Source organism: Vigna radiata, chromosome 11 (assembly GCF_000741045.1).
Source record: "Vigna radiata var. radiata cultivar VC1973A chromosome 11, Vradiata_ver6, whole genome shotgun sequence".
Taxonomy (NCBI): Eukaryota; Viridiplantae; Streptophyta; class Magnoliopsida; order Fabales; family Fabaceae; genus Vigna; species Vigna radiata.
In genome coordinates, this window is record NC_028361.1 from 10,718,586 (window position 1) to 10,731,446 (window position 12,861).

The window sequence follows — 12,861 nt, forward strand, 5'->3', positions numbered from 1 at the left end:
ATAAAACTAAGAATAAAAATATATTTTAATAAATAATACCCTCAAATTAGGGTAAAATCAGTATAGCTAACTAAAGATTCAAAAATCACTCCATCTTACAAAACCTCACGTTCTCTCACTAATACGAATATAATTTCATTCTTTAATTCTTCTTTCTTAATATTTATAAGTAGTTTTTCACCTCAAAATAACACCCCATAAAACCACATGGTTATAACTCATTCTATTAATTTCTCATTCAATGACTGAATTTATATTTTAATTAAATAACTTAATTTAATATATTATCGTTATTCAATAATGTTATCTCCTTGTAAATGGTGAACCGTGTCAAACCATCTTTTCTCTAAAAAAATATTGTTCTATTATATTTCTTTTTGACAAGATAAACAATACATTACCTAATCACTGCAGTATAATTAATTTATGTTTCTCATCTTTAAATTATTTTAAAATAATGATATTTAGACAACATTTTTTTACAACATTTAAATATTGATTAGTGATTAGTCAAAAATTATTCCACACTCAATAATAATAATAATCATAAACATTGTTGTGGAATAATTTTTTACCAATCACAGATTGACACGTAATCAATGTTTAAATGTTGTCAAAAAAATGTTGTCTAAATATCATTATTCTTATTTTAAATCAATAAATTGATATATAATTAACACAATAAATTTAATAAGTAAGTATTTAAGTCAATAAATTTAACAACTAAATAAATTAATATAATTATTTTTATGTTGAACTGTACTTGTATCTTTCAAATTTAATTTTTAACGAAAATACTAATATACTTACTATACAAATTAAAAAATATATAAAAACCATTTAAAATCTTAAAACATCACCTAAATAAAAATTTATTATTAATTATATTATAATTTAAAAATATAATTATCACATATTTTTAACCAGAAGTTAATTTTAAAATCAAATAATTTAAAATAAAATTAAGAGATAAAAAAGTCATTGAAAAGTTAAAGTGAAAAAACCCAAATTTCTCATGTGTTAAAGTATACGACTTTTCTCATCTAAGGTATCACAGTTAGAATTCAATCATCAAATTTAAGTTCTCGTAGCTATATTTTTAAGAAATTCATCTATACAATCAAGTAACCATTGACCTTACCACACATTCTGCACCAAACACCAGTTTGAATTTTATTACAATTTACAATTTACTATAACATACTTTCATATAATAAAATAATTGTATATTTATATAAAAAATATTGTTTCTTATTTTTAATGAATATAAAAAATAAGAATTATTTATGTCTAGATGTAGTTTCTTATTATTTATGTCTAGATGAATATATCTCTCAATTTAGACAGTTGATTAAAAGTAATGGAATATTTATAACTAAAATATAACTACAATGTTTCCTAAACATAATTATGAAATATTAATTTTTCATCGTTTAAATTACTTTTTAAGTCACATTTATTGCCAAAAAAAATTACCCAGTTACTTTTTATGATTAAAATTTCACAGTAGCCAAACTCATTCCCACTTATTGCATTTATCTATTTCTTTGGTTAAGAATGATATCTTGCTTTTTAATTTTAATTACAAATTTTTCTACACTTTATGAGCTATAGATGCAAAAAGCAGTTTCATGTCTAAATGGGTTATCCGTAACGTTCTTGTCCAATTAAAAGGTACTCTTGGACCTAATCGGGTATTTCTTATAGCACCACCATATTTTCTCTGGGCACCTCAATAAATGTGTGAAAAGTCTAAATTTTCTCTAAGTTTGAAATCTATTTCCCGATATGCAATTTAAAACTTAAATATATATATATATATATATATATATATATATATATATTATAACAATTTTAAAATATATTAAAAATTGTATAATATGTACTGCATTTTCCAGTATTATGAATTATACAATTTAAAATGATACTACGCAATCTAAAATATGATTTTGCATAAATAAAAATGTATTTTATCGTTTTGCCTAAACATCTCATTAGGATAACATTGCATAGTGAATCTATTTGTATCATCACTAATATTGTTACATAGTATATATTATCCTAACTAATCTCAAGTTTGTTGTGTATGTAACAACATGAAACAAAGTTGCATGTGACTTAAAAAAAAATTATTATCTGCTGTGGATCCACTAGTCACATTAACAAAGGTGGGCATTCTTCCTACACCTTCCAAACTTTCTTTAATACCAACTCTACCCCTATTCCTAAAGACTTATAAATTGGTTTTATAAAAAGTTCCTTGTCGTATTTCATAGGATATCAAACCCTACATCCCTTAATATTTGTTGTTTCTGCTTTTGGTTGTCTTCCCTCTTCCCCTCCTCCGTAGTTTTTACCATTCAAAGTGGAGTTCGTTCCCTATGTTGCTTGGATCGTTTGTGCATATCTTCTTCTCATAGCTATATCAAATTTTTCTGGCGTCCAAATTAGTATATCATGCTTGATCTTTGCTCGTATGTGTGAACTCTATATGAATCTGGTTTTCTGTATGAACGAAGAATCTGGTTTTGTGAGGGTAAACCGCAAATGAAATTGCGGTGTTAACATTGCTGCATTACGAATTGCGGATCTGTCGGCTGGGGGTGCATGGTCGGCACCGCAGTTGGATCTGTGGTTATGATCCTGGATTGTCTGCATTTTGAATTGCGGTTAAGGGAAAACGCAATTCGCATTGCGGCTAAGGGAAAACGCAATTCGCATTGCGGCTAAGGGAAAACGCAATTCGCATTGCGGCTAAGGGAAAACGCAATTCGAATTGCGGCTAAGGGAAAACGCAATTCGAATTGTGACTAAAGGGAAACACAATTCGAAATGTGGTTGATTTCTCACCTACTTTCCTTATTTCAAATGATATTTTTAGTTATTATATTCAATTATGTTTGTAAAATTTGTTTTATTAGGTTAAAATGTTAATTAAAATTTGTTTTATTAGGTTTAATATATTTTTCGAGTATATTTAGAATTGGTTTATTTGTTTGTTAAATATTTTTGAAAATGTTCTTTTTTAATTTTTAAATTTTCATGTTTTATTTATTATGTATATAATTTTATTTTATTTATTTATTTTTTTTGTGAATTTAATATTTTTATTAAAAATATTAAAAACAAATAAAATATTAAGAAAACATTAAAGATTAACAAACAAATATAAATTTCAAATTAATTACATTATAAATAATAATTAAATAAATATCAAATATAATAAAAATTAAAAATTAAAAAATGTTAACAAATCAATAAAAAAAAATTTAAAAACCAAAAAAACACAACAAATTAAATTTAAATTAATAAACAAATCAAAAACTAAAAAAATATACAACAAATAATTAAAAATAATTCATATTGCAAAATTAGATTCAAAAACGTAACAAACAAATTTAAATTTAAAATTAAGAAAAATTAATTATATTAAAAATAAAATTTAAATAAATATCATATAAAAATAAAATATAAATTACAAAATATTAACCGCAAGATATTTAATATTTAAATAAATTAATGAAAAAATTTTAAAAATAAATCAAATTAAAAAAAAATAATCAAATGTAGTAAAGCAAATAAAAAACAATGCACTTTCGCTATTCCAAATGCGGCAACATTGGAACCGCATTTCCAACTGCAGTCCCATATGAACCGCACTTCCAGTTGCGGTTAGGTGTGTTCCAAATGTGGTTAAGTGTGTTTTGGAACTAATCTGGCATGTTCTATCTTCTTCACTTCTTCAATGTAGAATACCACCACTAAAGATCACCAGCACCACAGATCAATACTAGGGATCAACAACATCAATACACCAATGTATAATTTCTCAACTCAAACCAATGAAACAATATGTAGGAAGAATGACTCACTGAACAAGAATGGGGTGAGGGGGTGCATGTTAGTGCATGTTAGGTTTATACTCAGACAAAAATATTTGACTTGTTGGTAGTTAGAAAAATTTGTTAGTGGTCAGATATTATTAAATAATCATTAATTAGGTTTTAATTTTATTAAATGAAGGGTAAAATGGTAAAATTGGAGATGCAGGAAGAAGGAGGTGAGATGCAGGGAGAACTGCTCTAACAAAGGTTGTTGCAACCATAGGGATAGAGTCATCGAAGATTCCTTGGTATGCTACTTTGTTTTAGAGAGATAACAAGCTTCCATTATACATGTATAAATATGATTTAATTGAAATCTTAGTAGATTTAATTGAAATCTTAGTAGGCAATGAAGCGTTAAATATATTTGTTTTGCAGTTATGGATGATGTAAGTAAAATTTTAAAATCATTTTTATTCGATATTGATGAATATCTCGTTTCAGATTTAGGATGGTGTTTGTTCAGATAGAAAAGGGGTAAACCTCAATAGCTAAATTGAATGAGTGGAATGAAATGGAGGACTTCAAATCGATGGAAATGGAAAAACAAAAGAAGTCGCACCATTTGGAGGAGATTTCAAGATAAGTAAGGAAGACCCGCCACTTTGAATAGTGAAATTCAAAGATAAGGATTGAATTTCCGAAGAACAACCAAAGACTTGAGAGAAAACCTCAATTTTTCATTAATTCTGTCTTTATAAAATAAGACAACCCCTATTTATAGCTTGACGTAAGTTTCCTAAAATTAGGTCAAACTAAAAATGAATTAACTCCTAAATACAACTCGTAATCAAAGAAAATACAAAATAATGTGTGGGGTTGTAACTCAAGGATGACCTTTGACCTTCTTTAACAACTTCAGGTTAACTGGAAGATTAGTAGCTCGACACCTTGACAACATAGAAGCTCGGTAGCATGGTCACTTGATAGCACGGAAGCTTGGCAGCACGAAATCTCGATAGAATATGGCTCGCTAGCATGAAGCTTAGTGAGCAGGGAATTTAACACCATAAAAGCTTGGCAACATGGGCGAAGCTAGATAGCATGGAAGCTAAGAAGCTTGGCAACATGGAGCTTGGTAGCATGGAAACTCAAAGACAAAGCAAGGTCGTCTCTCGTCGAAGGGTCAATTGATTGATTTGAATGCCACCCTCTTCATGCTCTTCTCTTGGTTGAGCTCTCATTTTGATTGTCGTGGCCATGCTTCCATCACTTACCTTATTAAATTTGTGTCATTAATTGTATCAAATTTAGATACTTGCTTTCTTTGTGTTTGAAAGTGGGAGAAGATGACACATATGGGTTTATAGACCCTTATTTCATGACTCCCAATGAGTAAATGGAAACCAAAGACAAAATAGTACATTATTAATTCTATAATGCAATGAAAGAAACAAGTTTACCTTGCTCCATATATATATATATATATATATATATATATATATATATATATATATATATATATATATATTAAATTTATCCTTAATTTTAATTCTATAACTTCTAATTTTTTACATTTTATTGTTTGAACTAACTTTCAATGCAATTGTCATTGAGAGTTGCAAGTTCTATTAGTATCAGAGCATACTACTACATAGGGTTGCTCTTTGCATAAAAACTCTCCTCCTTACTTGAAAAGTATTATAGAGATATATGTTTGTTTTAAAAAACCTACTTTATTTTAGTACTTTAATAAGCATTGTATATTAAGTAGTACATCAATTATCACAAAAAGTCACATGAAGTTAAATATATTTGTTTCTTATTTTTAATGAATATAAAGGACCAAACAATTTTTTTCTCTTTAAATAAAAACCCAATTTGAACTACGAAGGACAGTTGGCCTAACCTGTTAGACGTGGTTTCTTATTATTTATGTCTAGATTAATATATTTCTCAATTTAGATAGTTTATTAAAAGTAATTGAATATTTATAACTAAAATATAACTACATTGTTTCCTAAACATAATTAGAATATAATAAATTTTCATCGTTTAAATTACTTTTTAAGTCACATTTATTGCCAAAAAAAATCAGTTACTTTTTATAATTAAAATTTCACAGTAACCAAACTCATTCCCACTTGCATTTATTTATTTCTATGGCTAAGAATGATATCTTGCTTTTTAATTTTAATTTTTTCTACACTTTATGAGCTCTAAAATGCAAGAAGCAGCTTCGTGATAAATGGGTTATCCGTAACGTTCTTGTCCATTTAAAAGGGGTGTTGTTCTCTCTATGTCTCTAAGTGGGTACTGTATCTTCCCACTATTTTAATTTATTTCAAAAATATTCAATATCTCTCTATTATTTTCTTTTATTCCAAAAATACTACACTTCTCCATTATCCTTAATAATCTTTCTCTTTCTCTCTCTACATTAATGGAGCATTTATATGGTTAAGATTTGAAATTGTGATATATTACAAAATATAAAATAAAGAGGAAACTTCAATATTAGTACTTACACTGTTCCCATCTTATAAAATTAAAAGTTAGATGCAAATACAAAATAATAAACATAATAATATTAATAGAAAATAATGATATATTATTATTAATTATTATATATTAACTTTATAATGACGAAAGAACTAAATAAATTCTAAATCTTTAACAAATAACTTTTTTTATTTTTTAAGTATTTAATAATATTTTTATATTATTTATCTAATAAATTAAATATTTTATTCAAATTATTTGAGTCAAAAATGTTAGTGAGTTAAAACATAATATAATGTTAAAAATTATAGATATTATATGTAAAACACACACACACACACACACACACACACATATATATATATATATATATATATATATATATATATATATATATATATATATATATATAAACATTTTTCTAGAAATTTAGAACAAAATTTTACCATTTATTAAGTAATTTGAAAAGAAAAAAAATATATTCAACAACCACAATAAGATTGAATCAAACTTATTTAAAAAAATATATCACAAATTCAAATTTGGGTCATGTAAATGCTCCATTAATGAGCCATGTAAATGCTTCATTAATGTAGAGAGAGATTCTGAAGGATAGTGAGGAAGTGTAGGGTATTTTTGGAATAACAAAAATAATGGAGAGCTGTAGAATATTTTTGAAATAAATTAAAATAATAGAGAGGTGCAAGACCCACTTCGGAAGGTGCAGGGAGCAACACGCGTTTAAAAGGTGCTCTTGGACCTAATGAGGCATTTCTTTTAGAACCTCCATCTTTTCTCCGTGCAGTTCAATGAATGTGGGAAAAGTCTAAATTCTCTTTAAGTTTGAAATCTGTTCCCACGTTATGCAATTTAAAACTTAAAAATGTAGTATAACAATTTTAAAATGTATTACAAATTGTATAATATGTATTGTATTTCCAGTATTATGGATTATACAGTTTAAAGTGAATTACATACTATATAGTCTAAAATATGATTCTAAATTGCATAAATAAAAAATGTATTTTAGACCATCAAATTAAGAATAAGATTATAGATTGTTAAAAGATTTTGGAATGAATTAGATGTTAGTGGCTAATATTCATTAAAAGTATTTCAGACAAAATATGTCGAGTTATATTGAAATAATACTATGTTATAAAGTTAAGGATGGTGGTAACCTAAATCTATAGAATAAGTGAAAGGTGATTTAATAGATGATATGTATTATTATTAATTTGAAAAAATATAGTATTGAGAATGATATAAAAGTAATCATAAAATAATACACGTTTATATTCATGTGATATATATTATAAGAGTAAAATAGTTATAAAAAAATAATCTTATATATTTTTAAGAAAAATAAAATAAAATAAAGAACAATAATGATAAATGAATGTAAAAAAAGAATATGTATTTGTTAAAATATAATTTCTCAATTATATAAATTTGGAATGAAAAGTGATACTTTTACATAAATATATTTTTATATTTATTTGAAATTATCTTTTCTTATTCTTTTTATTTTTTTAAATAAAATATAAAAATTTATTTTTCTATAATTATTTTATCTTTATAATGTGTTCCATTACTCATTTTGAATATAAGTTGTTTGATTTTATCTGGGGACTCTCTCAAATTTTATTTATCCTTCTAGACATGTTTTCGTGTTTTTCTTTTATTTTATACATAAAGATGATGGATGAGCTAATTTTATAAATTGTATTTGTTTTTTTTATTTCTTTTAAAAATAGTGGTGTGAAAAATTAAGGAAAACAAATATAAAATAAGGAAATATAATGGAAATCGTGATTAGGATATTAAAACAATTTGTCTTTTTATAATAAAACTTTTGAAATGTATATTTGTGGATTGAAAATGATTTATTATATAAGTTTAAAGTTATTTATATCTTATTTTTTCTTTTCTGTCGTAATTTGAAACACTGAATTAAAAATATTATATATGTGATTATTTTATTATTATTGTACTTTATTTTGTTAAATATATTTATGTTTACTGGTAACATTAGTGGTGATACTAAATAGTCCTTTACTATTCACAGCTAAAAGAACAAAAGAAACAATCGAAAATAAATAAAAAAATTTAAAACATGTAAATTATAAAAATTTAAAGCATATAAAATAGCAAGTAAACAATAATAATAATAATGAGATTTTAATCAGTAGGTTCTAATTTAAAATTAAAATGTATAACTATATTACATATTAAAATTCTGTTAATAAATAATTTAAATTTAAAATCTTGAACATGTTGTTATGAAAAGGAAATAGATTCACGTAAAAGACATCTAAACTAAAATGAAACAGCTCTGATATGAGTAAGCAAGCTCCAATGATAAAAAAGAAATTAGAGAAGAATGTATGAAGTGAAGAGTAAGATTTAATAGATAGAAGAAGAATGCAGAAGTTCACGACTCCAAATGTATGTATGAATGCATCATAAATAATGAAGAGATGTAGCAGGGAGCATGCATGAGCATATGAAAGGTGAAGTAATAGGGACATTGTAGCACTGAGAGCTACCATGCTGCTGGATCATCGGTTTTCACAGAAATTAATTAATTATTTTCATTTATTATTGTTAAGATCTAAGAATCAAAGACGGCTTCGTATTCAGCCACTTGCAGCAGCAGCAAGCAGCAAGCAGCAGCAGAAGCAGCATCATGCAGAATCGTCAGTTTGCAGTGCAGATAGATAGGATCATACTGCATTACCAGGAGCTGTATTATGTATACGTAGCTGTCTACAACAAACATACATTGAAGAGGGTATTTAACCTTTTTATATATATATTATTATATAACAATAATAATGTTTTCTTTTATGACATTGAGATTCAGTCAACCCCGTGTTTCGTATCAGAAGTGATAGCGATTGTTCATTTGACGAACCTTAATACTTGGCGTAGGGAAACTATGCCTCTGAATTTTGTCGTTAACATTAACTTCCATCGATATGATAAATGAAAAAGTACCAAACGAATCAATGGTCCTCTTTATTATTTACTACTACTACTATCACTGCTTCTTCTTCTTTTCCTTTCTGCATTTATTTGGATTCTACATTTAAATAGAAAATTCTTATTACACATCACTTCTCACTCATAAATATAAACCAGAGAATTTTTCCCTCTTTATGCAACACATCCATTTTATTTTATTTTTCTTTTCTGAGTGAAAACAAATATAAAAATGTTTTGGCCTTAAGTAAATTCATGACTGTCAACTACGTTTTCCTGATGTCACACACTGACTATTGCATAGTGCAATATTTCATGAAAAAAATTGTCTGGTTTAAAATAAATAACATTCAATGTAAACTAGTTTCAATACTGTTATAGTTCATGTATCATCATCACTTTGTATATCAAGTTCAGAATAGAGGTTTTTGATTCAAGACAGCCTTCTTTTTTAGAGCATATAGGACAATTGTCACATATAATTTATATTTCACAGATGAATCTATCTTTTGTGAATATTATCCGAATTCGTTTTTATTTTGAAAATAAAAATATATTGATTAGATATAGATATAAATATAAGTAATATCAAGTTTTTTCAATTAGATACAAGAACAAGATGAATATCTACACATATATTTTCATATCCATCTTAATAGTTGTTTGGTTTATTCTATGTTTACAAAATCCACACATATATTTAAGGTATTCTTTTATATAACCTTGATTATATTTGTTTTCTTTTTTGGTGATTATGTTTAAGTGGTATATTATCAATTTTTTATTTAAAAAATAAATTTTAGATTTCACATTTAATTAATTTTACTATTTATTAATATTTGTATTTTTAAAAAAAAAAAAATTGACTCTAAAATATTCAATTGCGTAACTCGTTTATTTACTTGATTATCTTCTTTTATACTATTTGATCCTTAAGTTTTTGTTTTACTTGAGAAAGTTTTGTTTTGTAAAACAACTTTTGTTATCTCTTATTACATAAAAATTTTAAAAATACCTACAAATACTTTTTAAATAATAATTAATTTTTTTTATTATAAATCAAATAACAAATAAACATTACCCATACATAATCCGATTTGTTATCCTTCCTATTCTTACCACAAAATTAGTAAAAACTACTATTCATGATTTTACTGTATGGAAAACAGTATAAGACAGGCAATATTATAATTTAGTGAGGTTGTAGAATTAGAGCTTGTGGTCAAACAGTATGTTTTGTAGATTTATGAGTATCATTTCTTATATGTTGTTTGACTTTAAACTTCTCAACTTTCTAATCTATACACATAAATGCACTCTTAAATTTCTATTAATAATTTATTAATTTTGAACCTGATCTATTTCACTGTACAGCTCAGCTTATCCACCTGTAACAGTGACAGCTAACACAGGAAGGTTTTTTCGTGATTACGAAATACTTTTAGAAGTATATATTAATCTCACTAATTAATCATGCCGTTAAAAATAATCTCTCAAATCTTTCGTTACAGTACCTATATTAGTGAGAAATTATGAATTTGAATTTTCTGTTTAAATTTTGAAGTTGTTTCTCCACTTTCAAAACATACCTATTTAATATTTTAAAATATATTTAAAACTTCTTTAAACTTTGTGGATATAATATATATATATATATATATATATATATATATATATATATGTTCGTATATTCTTGAAGCAAACTATAAGAATCTATTTTTATAATAAGACGAACGATTTACTTTTTCGTCTATAATTTTGATAGTGAGTACAAATTCATTAATTTAAAGGACCTAAATCTAAATTAATTTTAATTTTTTTTCTTAATTTTAATTTAGATTTTAAATCTTTGTAGAGGGTAATAGATTATAGAAATATATATTTTTATTTTAAGATAAATTGAATTTTTATATTATTGTAGTCACAATTAATCTCAACTCAAACTTTCTTTTTAGTTTAATACATACATAAATATGAGATGTCTTAATTTTCAAAATAGATTTCTATAAATTAATTTCCAGATTTACCAATTTATATCTTTAGGAACAATAAGGCTAACTTAGTGGTAAAAACAAAAAAAAAATGTGAGAAACAAGATTTAATTTTTTTCACTAACATTTAAGAGTTATAGTATTAGTTTAGAGGATTGAGAGGGTGTGGATTGACTTTTTTACTTATAAAATATTAATAATTAATATTTTTCGATAAAAAAAATTAATATATTTAATTTAATTTATTTAATATAATAAAATACTCATGATCAATAATGAAAATATCTACTGTTTATTGAATTTTATTTATTATATAGTTTATTTAAACTTAATATTAATTTAAAATAAATTAGTTTATTCCCCTTTTTCTTCCAGGGTGAAAAATCTCACAAGCAGGCAAATATATATAAAAAAAGAAAATAAACTTATTCTTTTAAAGAAAAACGTAATTTAGATAATAATGCACACGTAATCGTTAATTAAAGATTAAGAATAAAAATTAAAATTAATCACAATCTGAATGAATAATTTTATAATTAATAGTGATTTTATTTTTCTTCTGATGTGCACCCTCCCTAATTTAGAGGAGTCGAAATCCACTTAAACAAAAATGAAAGTAAAATCCTTGAAATAAATAATAGTATATAATATATAAATTTAATTTATTTTCTGAGAGAAATAGAATTTTAAAAAATAAGGTGTATATTATTGTCCTTACATATTGAAAGGAAGGAAAATTATGAATTAATGTTGAAGGAGCAGAGAATATTAGAATGAGTTAGTATAAGGTAGATTATAAAAGGAATAGGTGGTGAGACTTAATAAGGTTTTGGTAGAAACCTTGTTTGTATGCTATTCTTATGATATGGTTTGGTGGTACTCACGGGAATCCAGCCACTCCTCTCACGTGTTCCTTTCTCTCCCTCACGGTTGTGTTTTTTGCGTGCGTAGAACCAAACTAGTAATCCTACGGCGCTGCACACATGAATTGGTCGGTGGTTTGGTTGCTACCAAGCTATAGCATAGCTTGTTACAACACAAACTCAAAATTATTAGAAAGAAGGCGAAGGTAATGTTAATAAATTAATATATATGCAAAAGGGTAATCGATCGGGTTCTGGGAATAGCCGTCAATGAGAGACGTGTCGTGGGTTGTGCTGGAAGTAAATCTTCTTTTTCTATTGCACGTTATGCTTTAGATCTCCTGGTTCCCAGAAAGAACTAAGCTACAACAAGACAAGCAGGGAAATGGTTGATCACGACCGTTAAAGTCCTGTTATAGATTGGTATCTTTGCAGTTATAAGGGTTTTCACATACGTACTTCCTTCCACATGTCAGGCTCAAATATAGAAACAGACGTCAAGCAGACTGGATTGAATTGAAATCAGCTCTTCATCTATCTCTTGCTTTTTTTCCTTACTTTCTTTTTCAATACTTGTGGAGCAAAAGAAACTAAGGTGTCTGTGTTAGCGTGTGGTCTATTCTGTTGGTACTTGGATCATTCTATGATTTTCTACTTTTAAATTTTAAAGCAAAAATAACATAATCTATCACTTCA